The sequence below is a fragment of the Lonchura striata genome, chromosome 1A (assembly GCF_050655825.1).
Source record: "Lonchura striata isolate lonStrDom1 chromosome 1A, ASM5065582v1, whole genome shotgun sequence".
Classification (NCBI taxonomy): Eukaryota; Metazoa; Chordata; class Aves; order Passeriformes; family Estrildidae; genus Lonchura; species Lonchura striata.
In genome coordinates, this window is record NC_140741.1 from 50,625,646 (window position 1) to 50,640,588 (window position 14,943).

At 41.6% G+C, this 14,943-nt stretch overlaps 1 long non-coding RNA gene across 1 annotated transcript; it reads left to right on the forward strand.

The window, feature by feature from the left end:
- Positions 1-2,992: 2,992 nt before the first annotated feature.
- Positions 2,993-13,158, forward strand: LOC146763480 (uncharacterized). The gene is made up of 3 exons (XR_014951915.1): positions 2,993-3,128; positions 8,807-8,912; positions 10,542-13,158. It is a non-coding gene; the product is annotated as an uncharacterized LOC146763480 (long non-coding RNA).
- Positions 13,159-14,943: the final 1,785 nt, after the last annotated feature.

A 14,943-nucleotide genomic window follows, 5' to 3' on the forward strand; every position in this document is an offset into this window, starting at 1 on the left:
TCATGGAATAGTGGCAGTTGGAGTTAGGCAATGAGATCTATTCCCAGGGAAGATCTCCCCAAAAGTGCTGACCTAATTCTAGCTGAATCACTGTAAACATCACACAACTAATGAAACTGTAAACATCACACAACTAATAAAAGCAGTGCCATTGCAGTTTCCAGGGCAGCAGCAACTCCCTGTGCTCAGGAAGTCCCACCATCTCTCATCTGTTACTCAGTGGTGTACATGGGGGAGAAATGTGGTCCAGACTAGTCTGGAGCAGGGAGAGGAATCAGTGCCAAGACCACTGAGCACACTTTAAGGAGATAGATGAGCAGGTTTCTCTGAAAAAGTACGGGCCATTCTTCAAGCTCATCAAGGGGACTTACATTTTAGCTCAGCTTCCAACAACATGATTTAGCTCGTTTCTGATTTTTACCATGTGTAAATCTTGTGTGAGTTGCTGGCTGTCAAAACTCTGGCTAGAGGTAGGGCTAAGTCTATCAGATTACTGCTTTAGGAAAGAGCAGGCAGCTGAACATAGCTTCTCTCCTGAGCTTTTAAAAAGTGCCTCATGTCCGTTTAGTCATAGCCATTCTAAGAAATATAACCCACACTCCTGAAAGAGTCTTCATCTTTGTAAAGAATAATCATCTTTTTTCCAGTGGACTGTTTTGAGACATTATGCAAAAGGCAACCGAAACTAAACATATCTGCAGTTAATTGTCATTCGTTAAAAACACAGAAAATTGTGTTACAGCAAAAGATTGTGGGTTTCATGTGCTCTTCCACATACAGATCTTTGCTGCACTACAGTATTATAAAAGCTACTAATTGCATGTAAAGGGTTGTAGTAGAGGAAGGTGGGTATCTGGAAGTGAGGAAAGATCCTGACTGTCCAGCCAGGAAGCAAACATGTATATTTGGTTTTGTTTGCCAGGAATCATAACATCTTTAAGGCCCTGGATAGGCCTGTGAGCACACACAGCACAGCAGCCACCCATTGGACATGTAAGGGGGAGAAGTGGATGTGAGGCAAAGGCAGCACATTGAAGTGAGACAGTAAAGCAGAGGAGGTTATATCATAATTTGGCTGCATAATTTATGAAGTTCAGTTTTGGTTTTTTTTTTTATTCTTATATATGGGTTCATCCTCTGAAGGGACAGTAGCATACATGTCTACCAGCCCATCTTTTCCCTCTTATACACGACATGCCATACCACTGTATTGCCCTTTCTAGGCACCAGGTGGTGTTCCACCATGGGGATGCTGCCTAGCGGGAACCATTTAACCCGAAGAAAGATGGGCTCAGAGGCACAGGCAGCCCAGGGAGGGCACCATCCGATGACTGTGGGAAGAGGACACCCGCTGCCTGGGAGCTCCTGCCTGTTGCTGGAAGGAGACTCTTGCAGGAGATGGAAAGGACCTGAGGAGAGTGAGAGTGAGCTCAAAATACCTCTTTGCAGATCTCATTGGGCTGATTAGTAAATGTCTGGAGAACAGGATTTTAATAAGATGCTGCACTTGCATGGAGAGGAAGCTTTTTTCTTGGATGATCTTGAAGAGCTGTGTAGCTGGCAGCTTGCTTGTCCTGGCAGTTGTCTGGGTCTGGGTCCCAGCAGGGGTCCTTCTGCCACCACCAGGAAATTTCAAGGGTACTGTGCAGCCTCCTGCTATTTTATGCTGAGAAGTAGCACCTGCAGGCACCACAGTAGAAGTTACAGCTCTGAAAAATAAAGGACAGAATATTGATATTTCCTTCTTAAGTTTAAGCGGGGACTCTATCAGGTGACTGCAATATGGGCAAGGATTCCCAAGGACTGTTCCAGCTGGGTGCCTTGAACTGTCTGTGGAGGCAGGAAGAGCTGAGGGTGGTTCAAGGTCCTGCTTGACATGCTGGAGCAGTCATCTGCAGCTCAGGAGAGAGTCTACACAGCTGAAGCCATATAGGCACATGTTAAGCCCAGAAATACACTGTCCTTGGGAGGAAGGTGTTGGAAAAAGAAGTGGCAGGGAGAAAAATCACAGAAAACTGGTCCATTGCCTTTAGACAAGAGGGGCCCTTCAAAAAGTCATGCACTTCTGACATTTCCTTCAGATTTTATATTAAATCCCATAATATCTGGTCTTTGTCATAAAACTGTATGTCACAGCCTGTACTTAAGGAAATCTTTTATCTTCATCATCTCTAAAGATAGCCTCCACCTTTCAGAAGAAGCACAAAGCCCAGAAATCCTAAAACTAGAAATGCAAAAAAGCAAAATAAAACCAGGTCTCATTATATACCTGGTGGCCATTTTTTATGACAGTGTCAGGCTGTCAACCTATTCCTTATGTGGACTTCACCTTCAGCTCAGAAGTTTCAAAATTGTCTTCTCCCCTATTGCCACTGAGGAAAAAAAGCCTTTGCAAATCTTCTCCGTAGTTATGAACTGCTAACTTAGCATGTTTGAATTAAGGGAAATACTCCTCATAATGAATTACCATGAAACATTCATGCTTGTTCATCATGTCACTTGATGAACATGGTTTACGTAGATTTTTACACAGAATAGCACAAGACAATAATGTGCATGCCTTGGGCAGCACCTTCCATGGATGATATGGGCTGCTTCTGCTCTAAGATCTGTAACAGTGGACTCCAAAATGCTTAGATGCTCCCATTTAGCTCTCTTTCTGGTAAACTAATGAAGGAAGCCAGTGGTTCAAGTATGGAGTGAATCCTAGGCAGCTAATGAGATGTCCTGCATTTCCAGGGCAGGCAATAAGTTGTAAGTGTAGTCCAGATCCCTTGCAGAATGGGAGCCCAGGACTGTGGAAGGACGGACTGTAGGAGACTAGAGATAGTGCTGAAGGCAATCTCATCCCTGAGGAGTTGCAGCTGTGCTAATTACCAAGATTAGGAATAGCCCTTAATGGGGTGCAGCTGTGGCCAATAAGGATGGGTGTTATAAAAGAGTGGGTTAGCTGCTTTAGAGAGTTGGAGTCAGTTGGTTGTACTGCTGTGAGGGTCGGGTGGTTGTGATAGGGACACTGAGGGTCAGTATGTCTGCTAGGGGCAGGAAGATGCCTGCCAGCCATGTGGAAGAGGGAGAAAAGGACTCAGTGTTTTGAGGAGCTGCCTGTGGGAACTCACAGAGAGAAGGTATGAAAGTCTTACAGTAAGATAATAAACTAATGGTGACAGTCAGTTCCCATCCACCGTTGATTGGTGCCAAGCACCAATGCCAGCAATTGGTGGCCCATATGGGGATGAGTTCTGATACAGGACTGTGACTGTCTTCTGCTGACTTACAGGTAATGGTGATATAATGTCCTATGGTGCATGGTCTCTGGTCCTTCTTCCCACAAAACATGCATTTCTTGTGCTCCATACAATATTTTTTTCCTGTGTACCTCTAAAGGCTAGGCTTTTCCATGATACAAGGGAAAAAAATCACCAACCAACAGCTATACATTTAAAAACTCATCAAAGATAGAGTGTTCATTTTTTATGTCATTTTATGATTTATTACTTAAGTGCTCTTTTACTCTGATTTTTGCATAGCATATTTTTCTTGCACTGTAAAGTTTGGGAGTCATTCTTTAGTTTTGGTGTCTGTAAGTAGAATGAGACACCTGACACAAGTCTATCAAACAGGTACTAGCATCAAGGGATTTATGGGGCAAAGGAATCCTGAAGCTATACATAAAAGCATCAAATGGCTGATCTGGTAAAGCATACCCTGACTTAAGAGGAAACATTATAAAACTCTTCAGAGCCTAGAGAATGGCTAGGCATGAATTATGCTGATATACGTCCACATTACTTTTTTATTAAGAAAGATAAGGATAAAATAGGAAAGTCAATCATATTCAAGCAATCCAGAACTGCCAAATACAACTTCAACTGCATTATGCAAGTATTTTTATTCATTTATGTAGGCAAATACTTTGTCTTGGTCATAAACAAAATAAAATGTGCGGTTTTATCATTGGTCTGTTTAAGCTTTGCTACAGACATAATGGAACAAAATGGCACAATAGCCTAAGGCTGTGCATTTTGTCTGAGGAGCCAATACTTTCTCTTTTTTGTGCCTGAGTGAATATTTCTCTTGGGAGGAAAGTGTTCTTTTACCTCAAATAAAATATTTCTCGGTGTTTTGGCTTTGATTTTAGTGCTGAACATATTTTTAGGAAGAATGCAGTTAAAGAACTCTTCTGGAAACAAAACTAAATTGTAACCTTTGAAAGCTTAGTAATGTGAAATGCAAAAATCTAAATCTGTAGTATCCTTCTGTGTAGCTGAGGTATTTTCTACCAGAAGTCTTTAACAAAAACAACCCCTGAATCTTGCCACTTGAAAAACATATCATGCAACCCTACCTTAGTTATGGAATTTAATCTATTTCTAGAGGGACCTGTGCTATATCATTCCACAGTTCACTAGGATTCTGCTTCTTATTCAAGAACACTCAGTGAACCAAAGAAATCTATGTTTGGTTCAAACTAATTAAACTTGTGAGGATTTACAAACATCAGTCAAAATTTTGCCAGTGAAATATTCAATGGGATACACTGTAGAAGCTCAAACCTCTCCCTGCAAATTTGAACAGCTTTCCTTGCATCTCCAGCTAGGAGCATGAGGCTTAGGGGATATCTTTCATTTAAATAAGGATTTTTGGAGCACAAAATGGAAACAAAATGCTTAGGGACCAAAATGTTTTGCAAATTTTTCCTAGTAGGCTGTGCTGAATATCTAAAAGTATTAACAGCTGAACAGATTATCAGTTTACGGATGGAAAGCTGAAATGCCTTAACCCGGCCTGTTTATGCACTCCTGACTTGGTGTCATGGTAAAGCAAAACATGTTAAACTATGCTAAATATATAGGATTTATTCCTTAGTTGCAATGAGTCAGAAGCATGCAGATGGTTAGTTAAAATCTTTCTGGGGATGAGTCAGCTTCTCAGACCACAGTAACTCGGTTATTTGTAGTTAACTTTAATGCCTGCTGTGGTCTGACTTGTACCCTTGCTAAACAATAAAACCCCAAGAGTCTTAATTTTCCATTCCCTGAGCATTAATATTGCACCTGGCACCACACACAGTCCAAGAATGTTTTTCGGAGCCTACATGTTGTACAACCATTTCCATTCCCGTGTCCTTTCATGAATCTTGAGAGAGGTGGGAGGATTTCAGTCTGGCAAATCGGTGTATTTTTATCTCGGCACTGCGTCAGCCTGCGAAGCTGTGAATGCCTTTAAGGATTAGTGATCTGCTGAGCACAGAACGTGGAACTGGCTCCTCTCTCTGAACCTGCACAGTGCTCACCAGCAGATGCCTTGTGCTGGTGAATGTCATGCAGACTCAGAGAGGAGAGCCAGTTCCATGAACGCAAGCATGGCCAGCCCATCTGTTACAGGATTCGGGCTCTTTGGGTTAAATCTGCTTCCTTCATGTAACTCGTGCTTCTGCTGGGTACAATCCTTATTAATGGATCCCTAACTTAATAAGACTCAGGCTGGCTCTGTTAGGATGAAAATATGTACTGAGCTGCAATTTTTTAAAACTGCATTATTGCTGATACTGCTGTTGAACTTTTTCTGTGTGCTCTACCTCTCACATGGTGTGCTGAGGGGTAAGAGATGCTCAGAGCATGATGGACAGCAGGTTCCAGAGGGTGAGCCTAATCCTGCTCAGGATGAAACCCACAAGTTGTGATGTAGGGCCTCTGGAAGCCTTGTACCTTAACAGAGAGGCATCTGGAACTGGGTTGGGACTGGCTAGGATGTTAGATGACTGTATTCAGAGAAGTGAATTGAACAGAAGATACTTCTGCCTTCAGAAGAATGTGGTGTCATTATGACTCTTTCAGTGGTAGGCTCTGTAGGAGATATGAATTATGTTAGAAGCTGTAGCACTTACTGAAGCCCTGGTATTCAGTGGTGCATGCCCTCAGACACTCCACTTTCCAGTGAAGAGAGTTCCCTACATCTGAAATGAACAGAAAATATGCAACCCAGGTTTGTCCAGAGAGAAAAGCAGTCAGGGAAAAGGGTCAGAGGCAAAGGGTCTGGGTCAGAGATAAAAAGTTTCTTCCAGAGAGTAGGAAAAGGAGCTTCAGAGGAAACTATAGATCTAAGCTGGCAGGAAAACTTGAACAAATATAGACCAATATGTGTGTTTTCATGTTTTACTTCAGCATTTGCTTTGACTTGAGGTAGAGGTCATGCAACACAGAACTCAACCTTCCATCAAACCCAGTATTTTTGAGTAAAGCTACTGCAATTGCTGGCTGCTCTGCCTGTGTTAGGTGACAGTCACCATGGAGGGGTGAAGGATGTCACTGCTAGAATGCTACTGAAGATCCCAGTCTTCTCTAAGGAGCGATGTAATGTTCTCAACATAACTAAATGTAGTTGTGATGAACTACAAGACTCTAGAGTAAATATTTACAGGCAATTTGGCATTCCCCTTAGCAAATTCATCTTACACTGCATTTGCACCTGTTGTGTCTTTAGTTATACCTACACTTGAACAGCTAATGAGGTGTACATTTTGGGTTTAAAAGGACAGATGGAGTCATTCTGACAATATTTATTGCCAACTTCTTCCTTCATCACAGAATGGGTCAGGTTAGAAGGTTCCACAGTGGGTCATCTAGTCCAACCTCCCTGCTCAAGCAAGGTCATTCTAGAGCACATGGCACAGGATTGTGACTAGATACTTCTTGAATCTTCCGTCAAAGGTAGCTACCTCTGAAAAATCTGTTCTATTGCACAGTCACCCACATGGTAAAGAAGTTCCTACTTATATTCAGGCTGAAATTTCTGGACTTCAGTTTCTGCTCAAGGAGAAGAAGCAAGATCTGGGAATGATTCTTTCTCTCTGGAGATAGTCTGTGAACAGAGGAGAAATATGCAGAAGAAACTTTATTTTAGAATATATTTTCAAATTATGCTGAGGGATATCCTCTCTTAGAAAATGGAGATATTTAGAAAACTTTATAAAACAGGCTGTTCCAAAACTGATGGGAAGAATACTAAACAATAAATAGTACCTTATGAAATGCCTTTCTTCCATTTTTTTTTTTTTACCAAACCTTATATCTAACTATGTTTCTATGGCACTTTTCAATACTTCTTTAAATATAGGTTGTCTCTGTCACCTATTAATTGTGCTCAGCACCAATTACTCTCCCAGGCAATAGTTGTAACAAGTAATATAATGGCCTTACACCTGCTCAAGTGCTTCCTGCACAAAGGTTATCCAATCCAGTTCCTACTGAAATCATTGTTATAGCCTTTTATTGGAATTTCATCAAACTTTTAATTTTATATGCTTTTTTGAACACAGGCTGTACTGTATCAGACAAAAGGAGCACAGGGGCCTCACAAAATTGTTGTTATTGACGAATAATACTGAAAGATTGCTTGCTAATTGCCATTAGTAATCTGGGTAGTTTCAGCCAGCCAATTGCATATTAGTAATCCTATTTTAAATCAAAAGATGATTCTCTTCAAGTCTCCTCTTTCATCTTTTTCATTGTACTGTAAGGTTTATTTGCCATATTTTAAATGAGCTATTTTTTATCCTGTCTGAAGTATTGAAAATAAAATTACTATCATAGCAATTACTTCAGAATAGCAAATTACCAGTAAGTCCCAGCATTTTTTCTTCTGAAAATAAAAATGCAACATCTATAACTTTTGTTAGGACATAGTGGTTTATTCATTTGGTTGTTTTTTATTCTTTTTTTGAGGGAGAGGAAAGGTTAGTTTGTGCTTGTTTGGAATCAAAAACAGACAGGAAGATGAGCAACTCTTGACAGAATGATCTCAGCAGATAAATAACTGGGTTTGGGCATACAGAGATATGAACAAAAGGACATAATAGATGTCTGCAAAGAATTTGAGGTTGATTTAGTGAGGAGTCCTGTGGGATGCTTGTAAGTGCTTTATTTTGAACATTAATTGTTTTACCAAGGTCAACATCATGAATAATGCTGTGTGATTAGCAGCAGAGTTAACTGTGAGCAGAATACTGCTCCCATGACTGGCTGATGGCAATTGACAAGCCCCATGGAAAAGGCAAGGTTCCAAGAGGCCTCTGAATGAGCAGCCAGCGACTTCCAGAGTAAGAGAGGACTTGTGCTTCTTGAGCCTAATATGTGGCAGAGACAAGGACAGAGGGCTGACGATGTCAGGCGCTGGGGGTTCATGAGTGGCAGGATTTTAGCCAGCAAATCATTGCTTAACAATAATATTTTGTTGCTGATCTCACAGCTATAGCTCCATGATGCTAAGCAGACACTGTCTTAGCCACAATATCTCTTGTGTATCTTCTTCCCACCTGAAGTACTTCTGTACAGTAGATCACTTTATTGCAGGAGTGGAAGAGATAGTGTCATCTATTTCGTCTCTTTCAATTTTGAGTTCAGACATGCAACGGGAGAATAGGGAGCCCATGGCTTTTCAAAGTTGTGCTGCCTACCATTGTGTGAGGAAGGAGAACTTAAATTCCATTCTGTCATCTGGGATTTCAGGTGGGATCCTTGAAGTGGGCTGAAATTATCTATGAAGTCTGTAGCAAAACAATAAGAATTGTCAAAATAAAAGGTGGTTGTGGAGCTTTCTGGCTGTTCTTAAAAAGAAAAGAGGGGGGAGAGTGTGGCTATAACAATAGAAGCATTTGCTTAAAGGAATCAAACATTCCTGTTGATAGCAGAGATAATGTCTCTAATTATAGATTAAAAAATTTAAATATAATTTAATACATATATAATTAAAATATATACATAGTGGTTTAATTTGAGCCTTTTCTTTCTGCCTTTTTTGACAGTTCAATGTAAAGAAAGGGGTAGAGACTGCTGATGAGCAAGGTGGAAGAAGTGCCATAATAATTCTATTTACTCTGTGCAGAATGTGTGTGCCAATGTTTTGAAAAGGTGGGTTTAGTTTTGGAGAGACAAATCGGTTTTCTTCTACTTTCATACATGAAAGACGTTACCTGTGCTTTGGATTTATTATATTAAATTTACACATAGTCTCAGCTTCAGGTTGGGAGAGATAATGCTCTTCTACTTTTCCTGGTTATTCACAAGTTTAACTCATGTTTTTAAACACTGTTTTTAAAGCCCTTTTCAATATGCTTGTGTTGGGTTTGTGTGGTGAGGTTTTGGTAGTGGGAGCAGGGATGACTGATGTGAGAAGCTGACAGAAGTTTCCCCCATGTCCCACTGAGCCAACTCCAACCGGCTCCAAGATGGATCTACTGCTGGCCAAGGCTGAGCCCTGCAGTGACAGTGGCAGCACCTCTGGGATAACATTTAGTGCTCTGACATGGCAGCTGTGAAAGAGGAGTTAGAACATGTGAGAGGTGCAGCCCTGCAGACACCAAGGTCAGGGCAGAGGAGGGGCAGGAGGTGTTCCAGGCACTGGAGCAGAGATTCCCCTGCAGCCCGTGGTAAGGCAGGATGTGACCCTGCAGTCCATGGAGGTCCATGGAGGAACAGAGATCCACCTGCAGCCTGTGGAGGATCCCACACTGGAGCAGGTGGAAGCCTGAAGGGGGCTGTGACCCTGTGGGAAACCTGTGCTGGAGCAGGGTCCTGGCAGGAGCTGTGGCCCCATGGAGACAGGAGCCCGCACTGAGCAGGTTTGGTGGCAGGACTGTGACCCCATGGAGGACCCACTCTGGAGCCGTGTGTTCCTGAAGGGCTGCACCCTGTGAAAGGGACCAGCTGGAGCAGTTTGGGAAGAGCTATACCCCATGAGAAGAAAGATAAGTTTGTGGAGGACTGTCTCCTGCTGGAGGGACCCCCACACTGGAGGAGAAGAGTGTGAGGAGGAGGGAGCAGGAGAGACAGTGTGATGAGCTGGCCAGAAGCCCCACTCTCATCCCCCTGCACTTCTGGATGGGAGGAGGTAGATAAAATCAGAAGTGGAGCCCAGGAAGAGGTGAGGAGAGGTATTTTATGATTTGGTTTTATTTCTCATCAGCCTACTCTGACTTTTGTTTGGGAATAAATTAAATTAGTTTACCCAAGTTTGGTTGGTTTTGCCCAAGTTTTTAGTGGAAAGTCCTAAGTCATTATGATTGGAGAAATGTTAAGAATTTCTATCCTGATTTCCGTCTTCCAGTCAATACTTAACCCGCAGCTTGTTTAATTTTTCTGTTTTTGAGCATGACATAACCATGCTCAAATCTCTTTAGCATGTTAGGAAGGTCTCTGGGCTGGATCTTTGGGAATTAAATCACTCTTATTCAGTTTACACTGAAATGTCATTTATAAGGTATATTTATAAAATCTGTTGGCATAAGCTTTTTCCCTTTTGACCTTCTGCATCAGACTCACATTCTGTAATATAGATGCACATAGAGTACCCTTGCAGGAAACTATAGAGAGGAATTCAGAGCTCTAGTCCTCTGGTAAAGGTTGGTCTATGAGTAAGTGTCCTTGCTGTATGCCCTAAATTCACAAAGGAACAGATTATGGAACATGATCAGATTACCAGGGTTTGGAATAGCCCTATCTTGTGCTATTAACTATTCTACACCTCTGCCTCTGTTACAGATACGCAGAAAAAGAAATTTTGCTGCCTCTCAATCACAGAATCCTAGAATCATTGAATCATGGGATATTCAGAGTTGGAAAGGACCTTCAAGGATCATCAAAATTCCAACTTCTGGCCCTGCACAGGACCATTCCCAAAAATCATACCATGTGCTCAAGAGTGTTGTCCAAATTCTTCTTGAACTCTGTCAGGTTTGATGTGGTGGCCACTTCCCTGGGGAGCCTGTTCCAGTGCCCAACCACATTCTGGGTGAAGAACCCTTCTCTAATATCCAGCCTAAACTTCCCCTGACACAACTTCAGGCCATTCCCTTGTGTCCTGTCACTGGTCACCACAGAGAAGAGATCAGTGTCTGCCCTCTGCTTCCCCTGATGAGGCAGTTGTAGACTGCTAAGAGGGCTCCTCCAGACTGAACAAACCAAGTGACCTCAGGTATTCTTTGGATAGGTTCCCTTCTATAGCTTTCACCATTTTTGCAGACCTCCTTTGGATGCTTTCCAATATCTTGCTTTTATTGTGGTGGCCAAAAGTTGTGAAAGAAAACATTTGCTAAGAAAAGAGAGAAAGGATCACCATTAAGATAAAATAGAAGCTGAAGAACACAGTTGTTTCTGCTGTGAGCTTGATTTACATGCCTTAATGGTGCATAAGCATCCAGATTTCTCTGAGTGTCCAGAAAGGTATTGTATTATGAAACTGAAATATATAAAATTCCAGAAGCAAGTAAAAAAGAAACATTGAATAGAAATTTAAATTCTCACTTTCCTTCCTACTTGTACTGTTTTTAAATGCATGCATACAATTTAGCAGTTACATGACCATTTTTTTGACTTTAAAATAAAATTGTTACCAAATTATTCATGGTAGGCTTTTCCACATGCAGTTTAAGCAACAAATTGAAACCATCTATATCCACACAAAAAAAAAAAAAAAAGGAGGAAAAAAGCCAGATTTATCACTGTTTGCCTTTAGGAAGTCTTGGTTAGTAATACATGTTGTAGATTGAATCTATGTCAATATTTTATTTGCAGTTGTTCAAATTGTATGTAATGCTGGTCAAAGGAGCCACCAGTTCCATATCACTGCATGGAAGTAGGTTGCATACTGAGCACAGAGCAATCTAAGCTGGAAAAGACCATTAAGATCCTCAAGCCCAGCTGTTAACAAGGCACTGCCAAGTCTCACTAGACCATGTCTTGAAGTGCCACATCTTCACATTTTTTAAATACCTTCAGAAATGAGGACTCAACCACTTTCCTGGTAAGCCTTTTCCAAAGCTTGAGAACATTTTCCATGAAGAAAATCCTAATTATTCAGTCTAAACCTTTCCTGGAATGCATCAGCAGAACACAAGGATCCAAACTGAAATGCTGATGGTTACTCAGTGCACCAGATAGCAGCTGGGAAAGCTAAAATATGGGATGAAATGTTAGAATGGTTAATCTTAATGGATAAAAGCCTTGGTTGGTTCCATAATCCAAAATTCATCCTTCAAGAAATTAGTCTATAAACCAAATCTTCTCCTGAGCCTAAACTTTCAGACCCTTAGAATGTACAGGACTCTCCTGAGATATTCTGTCAAGTTTATTTTTCTCTCAAGACAGATAGCCAACCTATTTTCTTTGCACTCACGCTCCAAAGGAAATTTAATAGAAATTTGAGAAGTATGAAGTAAAACAGTGGGTATATAAAGTCTAGGCCTCCCTGGCAAATAAGAGGGTGCAAGGGTGCAAGTTTTTAATTATTTGATTAAGAGTTTCTATTGCCTGTTTCTCACAGCCTATGCCTAGGTTTGAAAATCAAGAGTTTTGGATGTTTTGTTATCACTGCACCTGCTTCATTTGCCCCTCATATATGACATGTACCGCAACAGAAAAAGCTCAGGTTTCAAAGGGTTGAAAATTTCATTGTGATTATTTCATAAAATAGCATGAAAACTGTGGGCAGAAGGGGGTCTTCTGCTGATACCCCATTATTCTGTGCAGGCTATACAAAAGCATTCATAAAAACCATCCTCTGGCATTAGCCAGAGGAAGTGCTTCTTAGGAAAAAATTAAGTTATTAAAAGACTATAAAACAAAAGAGGTGTGAGTCCCCAATTTCCACTTGCACCCAAGTCTTGTTATCTCTGCTGGGGACCTCAGGGGTCAGTACTTCTCCACTTTCAGGATCCAAATCTGCACATAAATGCAGTCTCGAACTGAATAAGGGGGAAGGGAAGGAGGAAAGAAGAAAATCATGGAAGCATTGAATCAGCAGGCTGCCAATAGTAACTAAAATATCCATTCCTGTGAGATCACAGCTCTTTTCTCACCTCTCTCCTGCCTCTACAACCTATTGCTATCTACAGGGACTAACTCAAAGATGTTCCTGTCATTTGTCTTACCAGGGTTAACTAGGATCAGATAATGAGTAAAGATTCCCTTTTAAAACTTGCTTCTTTCATTTCAATGCTCTGTAATAATTTTCTAGCCTCTGTTCACAGACTGAAACCTTCCCATCCCTTTGCTGCCTAACATTGAAGAAATTCAAATAAATCTCCTTAGTGTCTCGGTGCTTGCAAAGATACAGTCACTCGCCACCAGTCAGTCCCTACTGTTTGCACTCATCCCAGAGGTTACTGGCAATCCAGGTGCCAACTGTAAATAAACCCCATCCCTAAGGCTGTTTTTGCTTCTTTCTTTTTCTACCCTGAACTTTGCAACATGTAGCTGGTGGGTGTGATCCTTCTGTGCTCTCTCTGTACACCATGAGTGTACAGGAGCACTGTCTTGTATCACAGCTGACTGACACTCTGGCTACTGCCTCTGGGTAGGTCACCTCAAGGGTGCTGAGCTGCTTAGGACTGAGGGATCCAGTATCAGGCTCAACAGACCCTTATTCTTCACTTTACTTGAAAAATATTTTTATGGACTGCATGGACAAAGGTAGCTGCCCTTTAGGAAGGGCTGCCTTATCACCAGCCCCTTTCTTCAGATGCAGTTTGTCCTGCAGTGGTTGCAGCTGCAGCGGTGTCACACAAAGCTGATGTCATGGGAGCTTGCTGCTCCCATGGGATGTTGCTCTCGTTTTGGTGTGTTACCAGCATTGGCTAGGAGGCTCCTGGCTTTACCCAGCCCAAGTGACCTCAGTGCTCTGGGTGCTGGCCAAAGGTGGTAATCACAAATTCATCCAATTCTTAGTTGCAGAAGTAGTGGATGGATCCTGTGACCTCTCCATAAAGTGGGCCCCCTAGAAGTCAAGATCTTAATGCTTCCCCAGGAGTGGAAAGGGAAAGAGGATGCAATAAGGATATTCATGGTTTTTAAGATTCTGGAGTGCAGGCCATCCTAAGCCCACATAGATAAGGCTTATCTGCAGTGAAATCTTGGCTTATGTTAAATAATTCTGCTGCTCTTGAGTCACCTAGTTGGGCTTTCTGTCTGAGTCCCAGATCACAGATCTACTCTCACCCAAGCACAGAAAAAATTCACTGAAAAACCTGAGCCGGGGCTTGCTGGTCCAGCGCCTTCCTACAGTGCATCAATAGATGGCAGCAGGCAGTTCCTCCTGGAGCAGTCTTCAAAGCAGCGGCAGCAGCAGTCATTGATGATCTTCCCTTGCAATGGTTTGAGATTTAAATCTGCCTGCAGACACTTTTTAGGATGCTGTCCCCATGAAAAGCAAAATTTGTTGGTTCTCAGGTAGGGTGTATGTTACTGTAGTATGAAAGCAGTAAATAAGTATTGGCCTCTAACTCTGTAGAATTGTAAGAAGATTAAATGCTTGGAACACAAGAGATTTTGTGCTACATTCAGCCGCTTTCTTGGCAGTCTTGAGCATTCACAAATCCCACTTCTTTCATTCCTTCCTGAGTCGGATAACTTCACAGAACTCTGGCAAGGAGATATACTATTCTAAGAAAAGAAAATCACAGGTAGATTCCATGTATTTAAGAAGATAGAAGAAAAAGAATGCCTTAAAGAAGGGTAGTGTGCTTCATGGGCTTACACGCTCCCTTTCATTCTGAACATTTCAATTGTGAGTTTTAGACAGAGATTGGTTGTTAAACTGTGTCAGTCTGTCTCAAGCAATGAACTACAGCTGCAGGTTGTGTTAAAAATGAAGCTCAAATTCCACATGGAAGAGTATAGACCTAGATCAAGTGTTTGGCCAATCTCTATTGACTAAAAAAAAAGGGAGAACTTTTGATATGTCCAACACTCATAATGACATGGCACAGAACTGATACTGCTCACTGACTGGGAACTGCAGTAGCTGAAATTTTACTATGGGTCTATGCCAGAGCTGGCAAAAAGGTCTTTTGCTTGAGAGAACTCTTGTGCTGCAAGGCATTATGCCCATAGTTTGAAGGTATAGTTTTGTTCAGTTCTTCTTAATGAATAGCTGCATTACACTTCA